Source organism: Hirundo rustica, chromosome 3, assembly GCF_015227805.2.
Source record: "Hirundo rustica isolate bHirRus1 chromosome 3, bHirRus1.pri.v3, whole genome shotgun sequence".
Taxonomy (NCBI): domain Eukaryota; kingdom Metazoa; phylum Chordata; class Aves; order Passeriformes; family Hirundinidae; genus Hirundo; species Hirundo rustica.
Window position 1 is genome coordinate 27677322 of NC_053452.1, and position 20896 is coordinate 27698217.

Genomic DNA, 20896 nt, shown 5'->3' on the forward strand with positions numbered 1-20896 from the left:
CTCGGGACAAACCTGTCCCCGATTCCGACAGGGCTGTGGACACATCCGCTCCTGCCAGCCAGCCGTGGGCTCGGCAGGGGGACAGGGCCACCTCCAAAGGCGCTTTTATCAGCAGGGGTAGCAAACAAACGGTAAACCCCACAACTTTCACATGCCAGAAAGAAACACATCTTCCCCGCAGATGTCCACTACCGTGGCGAGGACTGTAGGGAGAGCAACCTAAATGACAGAAAACTCCAAGTTTTCGTTCCTTCCTTCTTTTTTTTTTTTTTTTTTTTTTTAAGTTTTGTAAAATTTCTTTTTAATTTTATTTTTTTCCTTTTGGCGGGACTGCAATATGCTTTCCCTTTAAAACCGGTCGGGTTTACCGAGACCGAAAGCCTGCCGCAATTAAGCTGTTGCTCTGGCTAGGTTTTTCTTTTTATATATATGTGTGTATGTATATATATATATTTTTTTTCTTTTTTTTTTTTTCTTTTTTTTTTTTTAAGACGTCTAGCGACCTTTGCTGCGCTACTGGGCCTACCCGCCCCACACCCTCCAACCCGGGGGCTCAGCTCAGGTTCCCCGGACTCACAAGTTTTTCCGTGGCGGGACTAGGGCTTCTTTAGGCGGCCAGTGTTCACCCGGGGTTCCTGGAGGCAGTTTAGCAGCCCGGATCCGCGGGTTGTTCCCCTCGCTCTCACGTTATTTATTCATGCTTTTATTTATTTTTGAGTTTTGTTTAAAACCCGAATCTATCTCATCAGAGATGGCACTAAGTTCCTGTCTCTACTGAAAAAAAGAATGCACGGCAGACTATCGCTGCACATAAGTAAATTAAAACAAACAACAACTGCTTGTTGTTGCGTGATTTGGGGAGAAAGGAATAATTCAAAGCTTTTGCTGCGCGCAATGCACCGTTCCTCAAGGGGACGGGTCAAGGATTTCAGATATGCGGCGGGTAACTCGATTATGCTAACAAACTCCCCTTGAAAGGGAGCGCTGGCGGGTGCGGGGCGCGGAGCGGGGCGCTGCGGACCGGGGCACTCTGCTCCTCTGCCCCTCTGCCCCGCGGGGCCGTCCCGCTCCCAGCGCCCGCAGCTCCGCCGCTCCTCTCAGCACGGAGCCGTTCCCCACCGGCTGGACCCGAGATGCTCGAGTGACATCTTCCAAAGAGATGTATTAATCAGGAGATGGGGGCCTGATGGGACGTGACAGAGTCGGCCTCGGTGAATCTTCCCGCCCCCCGGCCGCCCCTCGGTGAAACGGGACTCCGGAGGGGGGGGACGGGGGACATTGTGTCCCCAGCTCAAGGCGCTGTAACCTCCAGAGCTCCCCACGAAACACGATAGCCCCCCCCAGCCGATTAATGTGGCCGGTCCTGATTACTTGTATATTACCCCTTCCCAGTCTCGGGCGAGGGGCTGAGAGTTTTCACCGAGCTCTGCCATCAGCACCCTCCCGGCAGGGATATTTATTTGGGGTGTTCCCACAGATCCCGCGGAGTCCACAGACGGCTGGGGGGAGGACCGGGGGGCACAGAAGGGGGGCCCGGGCCGGTGCCTACCCAGCCCCCGCCCCACTCCCGGCTGCGGGGACCGCCTCAGATGCTCGGCGGCACAAGGGGACTCTCTCGGCACACAGTGTACGGCTAAGAGACAAGACAACAACAACAACAAAAGGCACATATGGTTAAAATAAAGAGAGAGAGCGCGCTTTCTGCCTTAGGGGATTGGCAATAACTAGCCAGAAATGCAGGGTATTGAATCTAAACTTCTGGTGGGCTTCTGCGGGATTGACAACTTAAATCACACTACAAGCATCAATTTGACAATATTTGTAAACTTCTTGTTTCCAGGGATCTTCTTGATCAGAGATAGACCAGGTTGGTATGAGCTCCAGCCACGAAGGTCTCCTTTTTTCCCCTCCTCCTTTCCCCTCTTCCGAGTTGATGAATAGCGATCATGTTTCTTTTAATGGCTGCCCCCTATTCTCACAGCCTCCCACAACTAACCCAAGAGCCTGTTTCCTCGACCTCAGTTAATTCCGCTGATTATTCCAAGATGATGAGGAAAGCACGAAGATTGTTCACTGTTCCTACCGATCCAAGGCATTTTTGTTACCATCTCCACCCCTGGCTCACGGGGATTTGACCGGGGAGTATTTTTAGGAAGAGGCTGCCGTCTCTTCCCTCCTGGCTTCCCTCCCCAGGCAGCAGAGAGCTCCGTGGCTCTGCCACAGTCCCGTCGCTCCGTGGGCGCTCGATCCCCGCCGCGGGGCCGAGCACAGGCACCCTTCGTGCGGGGGTCCCGGGCCGGGGGCACCGCCAGCATCTCCGGGGCGCTGCAGGTGAACCCGGCATCCCAGGGGCCTTTTCCCAAAGGGAGCAAACCGCCGGCCATGTCCTGCACCACCAGAGGGATTTTCGGTTCTCCCCGAGGAGAGAAAGGGACTCCTTCGTCCCCACGGGCCGGAGGCAGGGATCCACTCCTAGAAACCTCACTAGAGGGCTCTAATAACTCAGCTCCGATGGCTGCTGAGGGGAAACACGGCTCGTCCTTAACATCCTTTAGTCTTCCAGATTAAACCTGGTAAAGTCTTCCGCAGTCTGTGAAAGGTGATTCAGGGATGCCATCGCCGTGACAAGAAATCCCTTACCTTAGCAGCAGCCACTAGCTATCCTGCCAATCTGCAAGTGAGCGGAATTCACGTCCCCTTCCTGGTGCATAATGATACCAGAGGATTTCTGCTTCTGTATCCATGGCAAGGGAAGGAAGTGCAGCCCCTAAAACCCCAGACGCAGGTATCCTTGCCAAGATGTAGGGACAAAGCACTATATGCAGATACGTAGACTTTTTTTCCCTTCACTGTAGAAAGAGCTTGTGTAAGATCATGGTCTGTGCCATTTAATATGCTCATAAACATATCCATCTTTTAAATTCTGCAAGATTGAGGCGAGCTGAAATGTGTTAGCTAGTGTTAGCAAGTAATACCCAGATATTAATGTTGAATATTGATGGATTTAGCTGCAGTTCGTTCAGTTTGGGGATTTTTTTTTTTTTTTCCCTTTTAAATAATTGCTATGATTTGCCATTGGAAAAAAAAAAACAAAAAAACAAACCAGACAGTATCAATTAAAACTAAAACAATTATTTGTTGTAAGGGAACCTTCATAGTATTTCAGAATGCATTCAGCTTGTTACAACTCCAAAATATCTTTGGTAATAAATAAGTAAATAGCCTTATTTGCAGAAATAAGGAAATGCAATTTAGTTGCTTTTCATGTCTTACAATTTTTCTGAGAAGTTTTGTGTACAGCTCAAAACTACAGGAACAACTTTGTGGAAAACTAGATGTTTTATATAGCATCAGTTTAAAACTGATCAACTTTCCCCTGGAAAATTTGCTACTTCTGATCGTGTGACAATGTAATGTTCTGTATTTTCCTCTATGGATTGTTTCAGCCTCCTTTTTGCTGAGTTAATTCTGGCTCTGTCCTTTGATGTTGTCTCCGCTTTATTTCATAAGTTCTTGAATCAGCTGAAATACGCCAGGGACCTTTTACTTCCCAGAGAAAAACCTGGTATCCTTTTTTTTTTTTTTTTTTTTTCCCCCGTCAGTTTTATTCTCCATATAAACAAGGACTTTATTACTAGACTAAGAGTGACTTTGTTGTTTATTTAAGATATGGAAAAGGCCAACCCAGTGAGCACTGAATTGGTTTCAGTCAGTTAAGTCACTTTAGCAGGCAGGACTGAGATTGTATACTGCACTGGTTAAGAAATAATCTGCTGCTGCGGTATCATACCCACATCGTATTTCCTCCAACAGCCAAGTCATGTGTGCACAAGGTGCATAAGGGCACCAAATCTCCCCTGTAAGCAGATGCTGATGGCAGCGAACACCGATGTTACACAGTGCAAGGAAGGGGCAGGACCTAAGCACACCTTTTGGCTACTACCACGCACCCAGGCACAGCTTTGGTTGTTCCAGAGGGCACCTGGTTTGACTCCCTCTGTCCTGCACTATTCCAGTCCTCCAACACCCTTCCATAAGTTTCTGCTGTCCCTTCCGTGCTCTCAGTCCGCTCCCTCCTTTGGCTTCCTGTAATGAAAATGTCACTTGAAAAATTTACAGTGCATTCCCTTATGTTATCTCTGATATTCAGGGTTAGAACCTCACGAGAAATAGGTTTCTTTTTTTTCAACCACAGAGGCACTAGAAGACCCAAAGACCTAGTGACAAATGCCACTTATTCTCAGAAACAGAGAGGGGTTGTCAGCCCTGTTTAATTTAGCAAGAGACACATAGTTCAAACACATTTGCAAGATGGGACTAAACTTCTCACCTTCTTGAGAATCAAAAATTCACCATTTTTCTAACAGAGTTCAGTCACTGCTGCAGTAATTTTTAGTTGTGTTATTCTCACCATAGCTTGCTGAAGAAGCTGATACTAGGCATAGGGCTGAAGATTTCATTGAGTGACACTGAGCTGCAAAGCACGGCATTCTTGTGCAGCTACAAATTTTCTATGTCTGCTACCTGTATGGGCAGAAAACAATAAGGAAATTACTCTTTAAAGTGTGTAAATACACACACACACACACACACACACACACACACACACACATATGAATTTATGTGTACTTATGTAGTCTGGCTGTTTTAATTAGCATTTGTTTAATTTTAATTAATGGAAAAAATTGTATTTTATTTAAATCCAAATATTTTATTAAATAGTAAGATAACAACATCAGAGTGATACAACCTGGTAAACATTACCTTAATTTTGAACAATTTTTCACCTCAGTCATATAAGACAAGTGGTGGAAGGAATGAACAGAACCTGAGATTTCTCTCTCTCTCTCTCTCTCTCTTTTTTTTTTTTTTTTTTTTTTTTTTTTTTTTTTTTTTTTTTTTTCAAATCAACATCCCGAAACAAGTACAGTTGTGGGTGAGGGTCATATGTTCCCATTTATTTTTAAGTGGAAGAGGGTTAGCAGCAGCATTTGGCATGCAGTGAAGAAGTCTGAGAACTGGACTTTACAGCCATCATGAAGTGAGCTTCAGCTTTCAAGAAGAGAAGAAGTCAAGAAGTGTAATGGGGTGAGTTATGCGAATTATAAGGTGAAAGCTGCAATGTAATGAGCATGTTTAATGCACATAAGGGAAGGAAATGTTCTCAGTGCCAAACTGGATGCCAGATTTGTGGCTGGCAGGGGTGAATGAGTGGTATGAATACATCAAGGAGTGGGATGTGCCTGAAGATGGTTTTCTTAATCCGTCACACTGTTCCTTGAGACATTTGAATATAGAGGACAAAGGTGGGGCCATTAATTTAAAGGATTGGGGCAAAAGAATGAACAAATAATGCGAACTGAAAGGTCTAAGCATGGTCCCAGCAACACCCCAGAGGAGAGTGTAGGCATCACAAATGATCCAGGGATTGCTGGACGCTAGCCCAGGGTGACTGCAGTGACCTCTGGCCTTAAATAAGATGAAGTCTTCAGCTAGCTGAGAGACTAGTGGAGGGTTGGAAGCGGTGGAAAGAGTGGGAGGAAAGAGGATTTGCCATGAGATAAGAAGTAGAAGGAGGTTTATGATAGCAAAACTTTCAAATTGTGTTGATAAACCTCTCTCAGGTGTCTACCAATTAGGCATGTGGCACACAGAGTGGCAGACAGTCTAGGATGGCGCAGGTCTCAGCAGTGCTATGGGACTAGCATTGTCACAAGGCAGAACGGTTTTGAAAAATGCATAAAACTTTTTTCTTCAGGGTCAGGCAAGCATTTTAGGAAGAGAAGTCACATTATTATTAATTATTATAAAATGATGGCTCTTAAATGGATTCGATTCCTTGGGGACAAGAAGATGAACATTTATGTCTCTGGTTACATCTCTTAGAGTACACTAAAAGCAGCTAAGAAGTGTAAGATTTTGTTCCTGGTGTGTATTTCCTTTGTGCTAGTCTTTCAAGACTCTGAAGGTGTTGAGATATCGTTGATATTATGTAACCTTCATTAATTAAGCACATGTAAATGTTTATTTTTCTTCTGAGAAATCTTATTTGATCTCTGGAGACCCATAATGTGATTCTTGCTCAATCATTTTGAGCTTAAAGGGCACTTTTCTAAGTACTATAGAAGCTGCAAAGTTGAAGTGATAGAATTTGATGAAGCAAACGCCTCCTGCCATATGTTAAATGAGCAACTAGTTACTGGGTACTGTGTGGTGATACATGTCGATAATCTGATGCTGAATAATATGATGTCATGTGAAGACTTAAACTATTTCCTTATATAATTCCCAAGAAATAATATTTTCTTTGCCCACATCTGAACATTCACAGGCAAATATGCAACCAATCAAATCTTGTACAAATGTTAACACCCAGATGTGTGTGTTTCTGCATGGAATTATTGTACAACTAGCAGAACTCTTGGATAGAGAAATCCTGTAAAAATACAGATTAGGCACACATAAGTAAAATATGTCTAACTACTCTGCCAAGAATGTATAGTTTTATGAAATCTGTTTTAGGTACAGAACTCTCAATATTTCCTTCTAAAAACTTTCCATTAGCATACAAAAAGGAGTGCAGATTTCTGTAATAATCAGCAGAACCTTCCCGTTTAATGTAAACAAATCAAAAGAACCATATGACCTTAACTTCCAAAGGTCAACCCTTGCCCTCCAAACTCCCATTAGAAGTTAGACCTTGAGTAATCCTATCTTTGAATGATAAACTCTACAATAAGCCCATTTTATTTAGTAATAATCAGTAAAAACAAATTTGTATGTTGGGTAGAACTTTTTGAGAAAGACTGTCCAGCATTTGCTATGCTAAAATCCAGCAGTACTTGATTTGACCATTTAGAGTGTCAATTTAGATACATAACGAGAATGGGAAAGAGTGCAAATAGCGAGAAAATATCCATATCTGAGAAGACCTGTGTCTTGTTCAGCTTGATGCACCTTATATCCCCAGTAAATCAGAAGGGGCTATTTTAAATTTGGGGAGCCCCAGGGGGCCAAAATCAGGTAAACCTCAGCACTGGAACCCAGGGTGAATTCTCGCAGAAGTTCAAGCCTTCACACCTTACCAAGTTCCATTTTATTCAACAGCTAGTTAGCCAGGAAAATAAAGGAAAGGTTTCTCTCTGTCATTCTCTTGTTCATTCTCTCAGTGTGCCCGAATGTGTTGTATGTGTGCATACGTAACGTAGGCACACATGCACACACACCTGCGTATCCAGACTTAATATTTTTATAAATGTGGTGTGAACCCTCCTCGCATCCTCTCATTAAATCTGTGGGAAGTTTGCTGAAACAAAGCGCTCTGAATATCCATTTCTTTCTATTTCTATATATTTCTAATCAAATCTATTTCTTTCGCAAATGATGAGACGTGCAATAAAGTTGACAAGCACATGCTGTTGTGGTGTAGGCACCAGCCCTTTGAAGTCAGCAAACAGAATATGCTATTTATTGATGTGTAAGTTAAGTTCTTCCATTGCCACGCTGTTTGTTGAAAAATTTGGTGAAAAAGTGAGTCACTACTGAATAGAATTTCAGATATATCTTCATTGATGTACCAACTTGACCTAGAAGGCTAGTGAAGAAGAAGAAAAATCAGAAGGAAACTAATATATTGCAATGTGCGTTTGAAATATTGATATGTAGCATAGGAATTTTTTGCATTTCTCCCAATGCTCTCTACTGCCATGCATTACATTAATCTAGTGTCAGTTTAGGGTGAGTAGATTCTCATTAGTTAAAATTTATGGCATATACAGGGCTATTTATCTCTTCCTAAATGCAAAGTACTAAGTATTCATGCTCCTCTGCATCAGAAAGGTGGCTTCCTTTTCTGTCTGCAGAAGTAATATGCCCCAAAAAATGGGAGAACCACGTTCAAACCCCATGACAGCCAGTGGGAAATTGTAGAAATGGACTCAGATATTAATTTTGTATTGAGAAGGTTCATGCTTTTGGACATGTAAAAATATAATCTAGTCTGAATTGATACATTAGGGTCAAAACCAAGCAAAGCTGCAGGATCTTAAATCCACTCTAAACTCTGGAGTTCAAGGCAGGTTTATTTCATCCTGATGATGTGACTATTTAGCATGCCGTTAGTGCTTTTTCATCTGTCTCTGATTCAGAGACCCAACTTGATTACCTGAAGCAGGGTCTTTTTTGAGAAAGGCTGAACAGCCTTGCCCATGACATTTCCCATTTCTGGCCTCACTCCGACACTGCGTACTTTCCATGTACAGATGGTCATTGACTGATCACAGTACTTTCTGGATATCTTCTGATGGTTGTTCAACCCCAGAAACAAAAAGGGAAAGTTGCCAAGTCCATTAGCTGTATGTGACTCCCCACTTCATTCACACAAGAAAAGCCTCTTTAACCTGGGCAGTTGATGACTGGGTTTTTTCTTCAGGTGTATCCCCTAAAACTGAGCTGTGGGTTTGAGAGGAAACAAGCTCAATATGCCATGTGCTTCCTATTTGTTGTAGGCATCAATGCTGAAGCTCTGTTGGCATGTTAAAATGTGAACCGTTTTACAATGTAGCAGGTTATGGAAGCTGCTCTTGATAAATTCCAGTAACGGCATTTTACCCTCCATGTGTTCCTTTCTGTGAATGACAGATTGCACTATTATGTCTCTAAAGAAGCTCTTGACAAGGGTGATTCAGGCACAAAGAAAGTGGAACACGTGTCTAATTCAGTGTTTCTGCATTCTCTAGCACACTTACATACGACTGTGATCTTGTTCTCTCTGATATACCAAAGGAAGAAAAAACATTGTTCAGTCTATGTTAGATAATAACATCAGAGCCTCTGCTGATGTAAACCTAAAAACAAACCTATGAATATGTTTATCTCTTTTTCACTCTTGACTGAATCTAGAGCTCTAAGTAGGAGTTCACCAGATTTTTTTTCCTTTTGGCTGGACACCAGAAGGGACTGTGGCAGACAGACTAGAGGTAGATGATGTAATTTGTGGGATAGTAGAGGTTAGAGATTAACCAGTCTACCTGAGTAACTACTAGAAGTCTTTGTGCTGAAAATAGAATAACTAAGTAAAAATAACTGACACACATTCTGTATTCTGAAAGTGCTTCTTTCAAGAAGATAGTTCATAACCTTCCCAAGTGGGAATCTTGCAAGCATAGAGATTACTACCGGTTTTATCCATTTGGTGGAACCAATGGGAACAAATTTCAAAGATGTATTATTGTTTGTGATTGACTAAATACTTAAAACACATATCATTAACCACTAGGTGCTCTCTAAAAACAGCACACAGATCCAGTTGTAAATTCTAGAAACACTGTGCCTGATTTGGAAACATTCAGGATAACCCCAGCATTCCTCAAATGCACAGTTATAACTTTGCTCAGGTCTGTTTTGTGGTTTATTCCTCAGCCTTCTAGATGGATACATGAGTTTCCATTTCGAGTCTTAGCTTAATGACTTCACTTAAGGAACAGGAGAAAAAGAAAGCTGTATGAATTAAACACTACATAGGATTTGGCAAAGCACTTACAGGAATTCTGTAAGGAAGAGTTAAAAAAAAAACCCAACCCAATTTCTACATAGCTGCCCAAAGTTCGCAGTAACAACGAATAGTGCTGTTACCCTCTAAAAGTACACACTTTTCAGTCAGCCTTGGCTGGTGAAATGCAGAAGCTTCATGTGGATTGTGCTTTTAAAAATCTTTTGACATCAAAAATAGAAGAACTGTAGTGTGTTTTCGTTTCAGAGTACTTTGCATGCAATCTCAAGATAAATTGGAGATACTGATTGTGTTTGTACCTGTGCCAGACGTTGTCGTTAGATATTTCTGTTTTGTTTCATCAGCCAGATGAATTTACCCAGGGACATTGATCAAATGCCTACATTTAAAAGAACACACTGTCAAATTAGTGGATAGAAAGAGCACATTATGAGAGAGAAATTATCTGGTGAAAGATTTAAAGACTGACTCACTTGTGTTTTGTTTCATTTAATGTGGGGTAGTCCCCTTTCATTTTCCATTTAGCATGAACATACTTGTACTCCATTACAGCATCAGCCTCATAAGAGGCTTGGGATACACATGGAGCGTCCTTGGAAAAAATACCTCTTCCCTTATTACAGATTCTAGATTACCTTAAAATACAGTGCCTGGGCTAGCTGATCCCACAGGCCTTCCTGGAGGTATTCCCATGCACTCCAGTAGGTCTCATGGTTGCAAAGTGTTGTGGTGCACGGCAGGAGCCTTCCCAGATGTCCAGAGTGGTGGCTGCTTCTCCAAAGGGAAGGGCTTGGGACAGCAAGCAACGCATCCACCCCTCTCAGGGACACAGAACATATTCTCAAGAGGAAAATACAAAAGCCTCTAGGAAAACTATTCAGACATTGTCTTTCCTCTCCTCCCTCTTAGATGCTCTTGGAAGAAAATCTTGATCCTTTTAGTTAGTGTCAAGGGAGTAGCTTATTGTGATAATGGAGGGGTGAAGATGGGGCTGGAGAGTGAGTATATGTGAGTTAGGGGAGATCCAGATGAACAGAGAAAAGAATGAAATGGATTTTAAAAGGCTTCAGAAGTCACAGCTGAGAGTATTTTATCTTTGTTTTGGTAACACTGGGTAATGTCATTCAGGTTGGTTAAAAGCTCTTGTTCTTCAAAAGAGTTGCCAAAAGATTTATTTTATAAAAATGTAAACAAAAGACACACTAAACACTTTGTGTTTCATGTTTTTTAGATTTTTGTCTCAGTGGTTATATCTTGCTGTCTCATTTATTATACACAAAGTATCTCTAGATAGAAAATACTTCTGTCTTCTGATTGATACCTATATGATACCCAGCTATTTCTCTCTGTATATATTATCTGGATAAATGTATAGAACCCAGTGGACCCTGGAGCCCACTCCCATCCTGCACAGCGAGAGCAGGCCATTGCTGGCCCAGGCGAGAACTCGGGCACCTCTAATAATTTCCATCCCTGTGGCAGACGCTGAAGGGCCTTTGCCTGATGCGGCAAGGAAGCCCCAGGGTGGGTGTCCTGGGGGAACCATGTGGCTGTAACTGAGGCCGTTCCCCGTGTGGGCTTCCCTGCTTTCTGCCTCCAAGTGTCCTAACTTTCCTACTTTGGTGCAATATTGTGGCGCAAGAGAGCAACAAGTCATCAAGGGCTTTGGTTGCCTGCTGAGGCCATGCTCACCTTCAAAGCCCACACCTCACGTGTCTTGAAGCCCAGCAAGCGGGCACGGAAAGGGCTCCCAGCAGGCCGTGTTCACACAGTAGAAACCCAGTGTTAAACTTAGCCCATTAGCCCTCACAGTCCGCTGGACTAGTGTGCGCTCCTTGCTGTGAGGGATCCTGGCAAATGGGCCCCTCACCTCGCTGAGGAAGAGCTTCCTAATCTGGGTACTACCCGGAGAGCTGCCGTTCCAAAGCCAGCTCAGACTCACACTTCATAGAGGAACTGCCCCGTATAAATGGTCAGCTTTGAAGCCAAACCCTTCCCCACTTTGCTTGCACGGTAAATCAAGCTTTGGTGCTACTTTCCATCCAGCTCCATTACACAAGTAGTCTGATTTCGTTTTATGGCAGAAAAGTGTTTCAGCTAAAATGGTATTTTTCACAGAGTGGGGGACAAACACGACTATTTTATTTGCAAAGCGAAAGGCTATGAGATAGTATGAGATAAGCAGGCACAGGGAGTGCAGGTGCAGTTTCAAACTGCCTGGCTGTCTCAGTACCTGGGCTTGGTGCCTGAATTCTCATGCTCAGATCTACAGCAGCACCACAACAAATCAGAACCTTCCATGAAATTTTCACTCCTCATATTCAAAGGGACATTTTCATTCATGCCTGTGAAATTTTGCCCTGCATCTTTTGGAAGTTAAAGAAGCCAGCCCCCAGAACTACTGTGCCATCCTTGTTCCCCAGAAATGTTTATTCATCATTAAAATTATTAAACAGTAAATGGCTGAGATGTGTTATTACAAGCTTGAAGTATTTCCTTCGATTGTTTAAAAATCTCTGTTTTAATTTGAGTCATCTATTTTTTTTTTCCCTTTACAGTTTTGAGAGCTCTATATTACCATATGTGAAACATTTCTTAAAGGTGTCAATGTGACTTGTCATGGGTTTGGAATGAGAACTAAATTAAATGTCCATACTGTAACATACTTATATAAATAATGAGATATTCCAGTATAAACCATTCATTTGGCAGTCATTTCTACATCAGCACGTACTAAGTGCTATAGAATTCCTGCCTAACTTTGACACATGCAGAGAAAATCAGGAAGGAAAATGTGTGCGTCTGTGTGTGTGTTTAGAATTTTATAGAAAAAGACAACCCCTTGTAGTCTGTTGCCATGAAAGTATTTCTAACGTTTTTGGAAGTAGTGCAAGGAGTTTAACAAAATACTCTGGATTCACAGCAGAATGCTGGAGCATTGATCCGTCTCCCACTGAACTCCAAAACTTGTTTCCATAACTCAGAAACAGAAATGGATTAAAAAGACATTAATGAGCACAAGAATGATTTATTATGGGTGATACAGCGTCACTGCTTTTAAGAAAAAAATACATTAAATAAGAATTCTTTACAGAATAAAAAATGCTTCCTATTGAACATTGCTCAGAATTTGCTTATTAGTGTATTATATCACCACATTGCCAGGTCTGGCATTTCTCATCCAAATAACGTTTCAAAGTTAGGCCTGTGGGCTGCAGAGCAAACCATGTTAGGAATAATACGTGTATAGAAACACAACAGCAGCAAAGTTAGTTTTGCTGGAAATCTGGGAACAGTTAGCACTGGAGGGCCCTTTTGTCTCGCGTCAGCTTCACAAACTTTCATGGCACCAAGCTAACAATATTCAGAAATGTAGTTCTAAGCTGTCTTTCAAACTGCTGCCCAGCTGCTTTAAGCCAGTGTTTTGGCTGAAAGTCTTTCTCACTCGAAGGTCCAAGCGCATACTCTTTGACAGCACGCATGGTAAACAAACCTTGTACTCCAGGTGGATTTTATCTTCAGACAAGTGGCATCACCTATCTGTTCTAATGGTGTCCTGGTTTGATGGCAGCAGATCCCGCACCTGCTGAAGAGCATGTCACAGACCCCCAGTCTGACAGGGATGGGCAGTCCGGCCCAAAGCAAGCACAGAACTCTCCCACATTTAAAGACACACTTCAGGTTTAAGTCTGACGTGCTGGTTGGGACACAGAGGGATTTTTTCCTGGCACCAGGTGGGGCGTAGCTGTTTATTGGTCTTTATATTTGCCCATGATTCATCTCCAAAAACTGTAACTAGTATCTTGGATGATCTCTGAAATCTCTCTAGATTAAGAAATATATATGTTACCCATTCCACTATTTCTCTATGCCTCAGTGACTTAAAAATAGCTTGAAATTGAATTGAAAAATTGAAATAGTTTGTCACTTGGAATCAAAGTTCATACTATAGTTACCAACTTGTAGCTTTTCAGAGATTGCTTCATGTAAAAGCAGAATTGTTTCTAAGCAGTTTACAGATGCATTTCAGTTATCTTCAAAACATGGTTAATTGCATGAATTCACAAGCTTCCAGCAAATAATTTGATCAAATCTTAATCTTTGTTGAATCATGTAAAACAAGATAATTTTTTGTCTTTATTGCAACTGACAACTGAAGTTTATGGTCAGGAAGCACAAGCCTTCCACTGCACCCTTCACAATTGCGTCTCCAGCCTGTCATGAAGAGAAAAAAAAATACCTGTAGTGGAATTTGAGGAGCACCAAAGTCCTAGCAAGTGTAATGGTGTGCCTGAGACAGCTACCCATGATCTGGGTCGCATCTATAGCATATAGGAGCTCACGACGGCACCAGGCACCCCAGAGGACTCCAGAGCACATAAACAATTCTTAAATTAGACTCATGAGGGGTATTGGGATAGGAACTATGGGCTTCTTTCATGCTCTTACTGTCCTCAACATACTCTTGCAATAACATTGCAGGGCTTTTTTTTCCATCCATCTACTAGGAGTAATTTAATGACAGTTCATTGCTCACTTGTCCATGGGTTGTACAGGTTTCATTAATTAAACACCTATTTTTGTTAAACCTTTTGAACTATATAAACCAACAAAGTTTCTACGAGCTTTTTGCTTAAAATCCTCTCTGACAAGAATCTCACTAACTATTTGCTGATCTCAACTATGTTCCTATGGCTTAAAAACCTGTATCAATAACTCAAGGGTAAAAATGTGTCAAGTGGTTGCAATTATCTTCTAAACAAACATTGGAAAAGAAAAATGCACAAGCTAAGCCATAGAAAAACATGGTTAATGCACTCCAATTTACCTTGTCCAATAGTGACTCCATTGCATAATGATGTATTTATGATGAGTGCAGAGCAGAGTATGAAACTTTATTTTTTTAGAACTGCTAAGCTTTAGGTGTGGGGGGTTTTTTTTGGTTTGTATTTTTTTTTTCCTCCTTAATGGTGTCATGAGTCAGAGTGGAATTAAAAGACAGCTAGAGCCATATTGCACAACCAGGTTTTAAGCACATTTGCCACAGTGTGATACATCCCACAGGGAAAAAGTCCTTTCTGCTCCTGCTGCCCACTCTGCACTAAACTGCATGAACACACCAAGTGGGACAGCTTTGGAAAGTGATTTTTGTGGGTACCACTTAGGACCTCTGCTCCATCATCACGTCCTCTGACCATTGGCCAGAAGGTTTCCTGTTTCAGAGACTGCTGGGGTAAAGATATGAATGAGGAAGCTGATTATGTATTGGCTACTGATTCCAGCTCTGCAGAGAGGCAAAAGTAAAAACAAAATTCACTATTTTATAACATTGTCATAGTCTTTTAAATATATTGCACTCTGAAGACTTCTGAAAGTCTCAGAGCAGTATTTTGATGTATTAATTTGAAAAAAATGTGTTTTAAGAGAGTTCACGGAGACCTGATATTTTCTTGTGTTAGCGTTTCTGTTTTTACATTGCTCTGCTTTCCCCCAATGTTTTATTTCTCCATTAATTTTAATTATATTCTCACTGGATTTCAAGTACAGTAAAAGTACAGAAATGGGAAAGGTTTCTTGCCAAGACTGACCAAGATGTCACAAAGATATAATCCTGCATCCTCCCACTCTTCATGTCTAAGGGTTTATATTTTCAATACAACACATGTCCCTCTCCTGCTCCTCTGCCCCAGATTCAAACACTAGTGGAATCCATAGTGTGTTGACAAGTTCTTATATTAATAAGATAGCTATTTATTGAGTGGGCACTCACATTTCCCCTTGTCTCTTAATATGTTGCACTCTGCCATTTAAGAAATATTGGTGGTGTCAGATTCTCAGGCTGAGAGAATGACACTGAAAGGGCACTAAATCCGTGTCATTGGCACCTGGAAACAGCTGGTGGAGGAAGCAGTGCCCAACCCAATGAATATGACCCCATGAGCCAAAGTGTGTAAGTGTGTTTCTGGGACCATGGGCAAACCTGTGGGCCTGGTAATCTCTGCCTTGTAGCATTGTATCCAGATTTGCTGGTCACAGTGCTCGGAAAGAGTGAAGGTGAGAGCGCAGTATTTGTGCTACATGGGCGTGGCCTTGGACTAAATAGGCTCATTGACACGGATGAGCCCTTCGTGCGTTTGGTGTTCTCTCCATAGCCAGACAAATCATTGGTCGTGCGCGTCCGATGGCAAATAACAAATGGACATTCCTATCAGTGATGTGGGGTAAGAGTGAATCCTTAAAATTATACATTTGTTCTTATTACTAACCTTGTGTTCTTCTGCATGAAAAGTTCTAAGGAGATACTGTTTCTTGCAGCTTAAATCATGGCCGCATTAGACTGTCATTTTAAAGGGACAAAGCAACCCTTTGCCTGAAGCGGCGAATTGGAACAATGCCACCTTCTCAAGGCTGAACTGAACAGTCTCTGGGTTGTCCAGAGTATCAGTTTAAATTTCTTTTCAGAGCAACCATGAGGGATATGTATGTGGAGAGGGTTGCAGGGAGGTGGTTCTGCCTGGCTGTGTACCTGTCCCTTAGCTGACTCTTCTGGGTAGCCCCCTCCCCATCCCCTCAGCCACCCAACAGCATGCTTTCTGCAATGGAAATCCCACTCAGAGCACTTCCCTCCTCTTTTCTCACCAGGGCTGAGCTCCAGGGAATTTCCCCCCCACCTCCCTTTCAGCAACACCTGGCCAAGAGAAGAAGAGAAAGAGAGGAGAAGAAAAGAGAGAGAGGAGATGAAAAGGCCAAGAGCCTTGTCTGTTACCTCATATTTTCTCACCACCTGGATCAGGGAGAAGGGAAAGCAATTGGATCTTGGCTCCTTGGCAGCACCCCTTCCCAGCCAAGTCTGGGGCAGAGGCTCAGAGGTGGAACTGTGGTGGAACTGCACACCTGACATGGGCAGTGGGACAAAACTTCTTCCTGGTACAGATTACTATATGGGAATGACATCTCCTTTGGGTGAAGTTGTTTTTAATGCTACAGAAGTACTGTATGCCCTTGTCTCAGATGCTGAGAACTTTCTTATCTTTTAGGCAGACCTTAGGGGAGAAGTTTACTACATAGAAATGTCAACTTGCACAATTCCCCAGTTCTCAATAGTCCTTGAACAGGATCCAGATGATGTGGACTCATGAGAAAGGGACTGAGCCATGATTACAAGTTAGGGTCTACTTCAAGATCACTTCTACTCAGACAAATATTTACTTCCCACAGACATGGAGCGACACATTCTGTAAGACATTACATTACCTTCCAGTACTTGGAATCACCTGATCTGTGTTTGGTTGATCCGATAGCTGCCTGAAGTACAGGTCACAAAAATGAGTTATCACACTCTTCTGGCAGCACTGAGTGGAAGGAAAAAGCTGTAAGAGAAATGATCCATTGTCCTCAATTGCATGAACTTGGAATGGCAGATAAGAAGCAGATCCATTATTTCCATCTGCAGGAGACAGCCATCTTCTGTCTCCGTGATCTTTACTGTAGATAAAGGTGAAGTAGACCTCCTGCCTTACAGAAAGTCCTCTGCCCTTTTGGTTTAGAGCATAAGCTCCCCTGGCATGCAACAGGCATAAAAGTGAAAAAGCAGACTTTTATTAATACCTCCCAAAGAGAATAAGCATTTAATCATATGTTTTATTTTAAGCTTGTGCTTGAACTTCTATGACTTTTTAATTTTGGATGTTAGTAAAAATGTTTTGTGAGAGCGAGTGAGTAATTCATAAGTGTATTTATAGCTATTATTTCCCAATTCACTCAATTTCCAACCAAATCTTATTGGCAAAGAGAGGTGTGGGGTTTTCTGTCCATGCTAGGTTTCCACAACAACCAAGGTCTCCTTTCAGTCTTTTTTCCAACAAGATTGGATTGATTAACTATGCTACTGTTTATTTTGCTGTACCTGCCAAGTATATGGCAACGCAGAAATAGGAAAAATTAGCCTAATGTGAATATGTGGATAACAGAGAATGCCAGAAAAAATATCATCCCTGAACATGCAGCAATTCCCATTCGATTTCATTTCAGGACACCCATGTTTCAGATGCACCTCCCAGACAAAGAAAACATCAGCTTCTAATTCAAGTTGGTAATTTTGTAACAAAACAAGTTGAAAACATTTCCCAGAAAATAGTTTTATTGAAAAGTAAATTCTATTTTTCCCTTCCCTTCCCTTCCCTTCCCTTCCCTTCCCTTCCCTTCCCTTCCCTTCCCTTCCCTTCCCTTCCCTTCCCTTCCCTCCCCTCCCCTCCCCTGCCCTGCCCTTTTTTCCTCTCTCAACAGGGCCAGATTTACCCAACCAGATCTCTGATGGGAAACACAGAAGTGTATGTTCAGAAAGGTAAGGTAAGAAAGGAAAGCTGGAGGCACAGTATGCTTTCAGAGCTTCAGGTTTTGTTTTAGGATTAGGATCCCAGAACAACGTTCATCTTACGTGGAGTAAGTAATAGACTTAGAGAAGACAGGAAACTGCAAGACAAAGTAATGTTTCTGCTCCTCCTTCTCAACTTGATGTTGCACATGGAGAAACACTGAAGAGAGCCAATGATGGAGGGGAAGAAGATGGTGCTCCAAGCTGGAAAGCCAACCCTCTTCTCATGTTTTCCTTTCTTCAGTCCTCACTGTAATAACCCATCAGCAATACTCTGGGTATGTGGCTGGACACTTCGGCATGAACTTGTCATCATATGTGTACGCCCTTCAATTTCTGTGAAGCTTTTCTGTGGATGCACTCAAAGAATTGAGGCAAGAAATGGCAGGAAACATAAATTTCTGCAGCCATTTCCTTTCAGATGGAACAGTGATCATTTAGGTAACATTAACAAATGTTTTTCTTCTGACTGTAATATCAGTAGCATTCTCAAAAAGCTGGACTGAGGTCAGAGCTGAGATTCAGGATGTGTACTGTATAGGGAACATAATTACTTACTGCTATATATCCCAACCTCACACACAAAAATCTGAACATGTTTATTGTTGACAAAATTTTACTAAGAGTTCATATTAAATTCTAAGAGTAACCACTGGACTTTGAATGGTTTGGATCAGAGCTGGGAAGAGTATTTCATTCTCAGTTCTTACAGTGACAGTGGATAAAATCGAAAGCCTGTTTCACGTTTTCTTTGAATTACAATAATTCAAATTCCAGATCATAGCTCTGCTGTTCAGTGGATATATATTCATTGACATTAGTGTTTCTGAACGGATTAACTCAGCCACTGTTGGAATAGAGATCCTACAGTTTGCTTCAAGATAAGCATGAGCAGTGTTAGGGCAAACATTTTGGATACCTTCCAAGAGAAAAGGCTTGCTCATGGAAACTAAATGTTCTGTAGAGAAGTTGTGAATTTGATGCATCTGTTGAAAGCATTCCAGCACGTGTCTGACCAAAATTTGACTATTTTTCAGTCAGTTAATCTATGTTCCTTTTTCCTCCCAGGCTCCACCGAACTCCATGGGCTCACATAGACCCACAGAAAAACTGGGAAAAATCAAAGGCAGCTTTGGGTTTCTGGGGAGCGTATTTTGGACTACAGCTCCAGAAAGCTTTACAGTGACAATACTTGACTGTCCTTCAGGAAGAAAACTCTAGGATTTTTGGTTTCACTTTCAATAAGAAGCTCTAAAACTGTCACTGTTCTCCCACGAGAAAAATAATTCTTGACACGTAATTTTGTGTCATTATGGCAATCCACCAGAGTTCTGCCTCAGCAATCACTCAGGGATGTAGATGCTGCATCCAGATTGCTGATGTCTGTGATGTCTTTGCCACCAGGATCAGACCCACTGGAGAAAGTGAGGCCAGGATGCGCTCCAGCTTCCCACAACACCCTGGTGGAATTGGAGCTGTTCATGTTCTTGGACTGGGACTAACTCCTCTCCTGATTTATCCTAAACCCAAAGAAGGCATCAAGTGCAGCATCATGGGCTTTTTTGTGTACCAGAGAGAAGAGCTCAGCAGAGGGCACCAACTATGTCCAAAGAGCCCTTTGATGGAAATAAACATTGGTAGTTATGGAGATATTCTAGATATGACCTCATTAACCAGAAATGGAAGGCTTTCTATATAAGCCATTTACTCAAGTAAAATTATGCCACAGGAAGGAATATGCTTACTTTCACCGTCTCTATTTATTAAAAACATTGTTAACATGTTCCTTGATAACTTGATTTATGAAGTTTATGACAAATTGCTTTCTTAATTGAAATATGTCAGGTTTCTCAATACTGAAGTTAATTATTGCTTCTTTTCTAGTTGAAAGCTGACCTTTAATTATACAATATTAATCCACATATTGTATGAATTATGTGAAATATCCATTTTGTATGTAGAGGGAGACATGCATGTGTTATTGTAGTGGAGTACAGTTACATAATTATTTTTAATTTAGGATATCAGCTTAATTAAATACTTGCAGAAATGAAGCTTTTTCAGGAAATTTGCAATTACAATCAATTTGAATGTACAGCTACATTAATATGGTGACAAGCCCAATAATAAAAACGAACTAAGTAATTATGGGCAGGTGCTGAACAGATGTGTAAATACAAGGTCTCTGCATGGAACATAGTTATATATCATTTTGAAAAGCAAAAGAAACCTGTTATCCATAGCCATTCGTATATGCAGCCATAATCAGTCACAAAAAAGTTAGTTCTTTCAATTTAGATAAATCACTTAAAAATGTGTATGGCACTTAGGCTTTCATTTTCTGTTTCTGGAAAGAAAGTCTAGTTGATTGAAGACTGCTGCTCTACTGTACTCAAAGAGTCTGCCGCACTATTGAAATACATTCTTCTTTCAACACGTTTATGATGAGTGGGTTTTCAGTTTGGAATGGTTTAACAGTCAAAACAATTCACATTCCATATTACAAGTTGAGCTTTATTTAAAGAAGGAGAGAGGCTAAGACTAGTTTAGGGTTGTTTGCTCAAGTTATCAGGTTGCCAAAGCCCAAATTTAACCTCCAAATAGTTGGAAAACAATTACATTGCATTATCGCTGTGAATTGCTTTTAGATAGATTTACAGTGTATTTTTTTTCCTGTGCATTTTAGTTTCTTTTTCCAAGCCGGTGTATTAAAATATGACTTTTCGAGTCTTCTATTTTCATGTGATGTGTGAGAAGTAATTATATCTGTGATGTAAGCAACTAAGCTAAACTGAAATGATTACTATAGCAATCATGCAAAAAACCCAAGGAAGGACTGGCATCCAAGGAAAAGTGAACGTGAGCCATCCCCTTGTATGGAATGGGATGCCCTCAGCTCTCTATGGAAGATCACAATGTTTAAAGTAGCCATGTCTAAGCAAGGGGCGTGTCTAAACTAGACTTTTTCAGGAAATTAGATGCTTTATTCCAAACTGCAGAGATCTGCCTTG

General features: G+C 41.7%; 1 long non-coding RNA gene across 1 annotated transcript; it reads left to right on the forward strand.

Moving 5' to 3' along the window:
- Positions 1-16560: 16560 nt before the first annotated feature.
- Positions 16561-20462, forward strand: LOC120751216 (uncharacterized). The gene is made up of 3 exons (XR_005700309.2): positions 16561-17008; positions 17798-18163; positions 18954-20462. It is a non-coding gene; the product is annotated as an uncharacterized LOC120751216 (long non-coding RNA).
- The last annotated feature ends 434 nt before the right edge of the window (positions 20463-20896 follow it).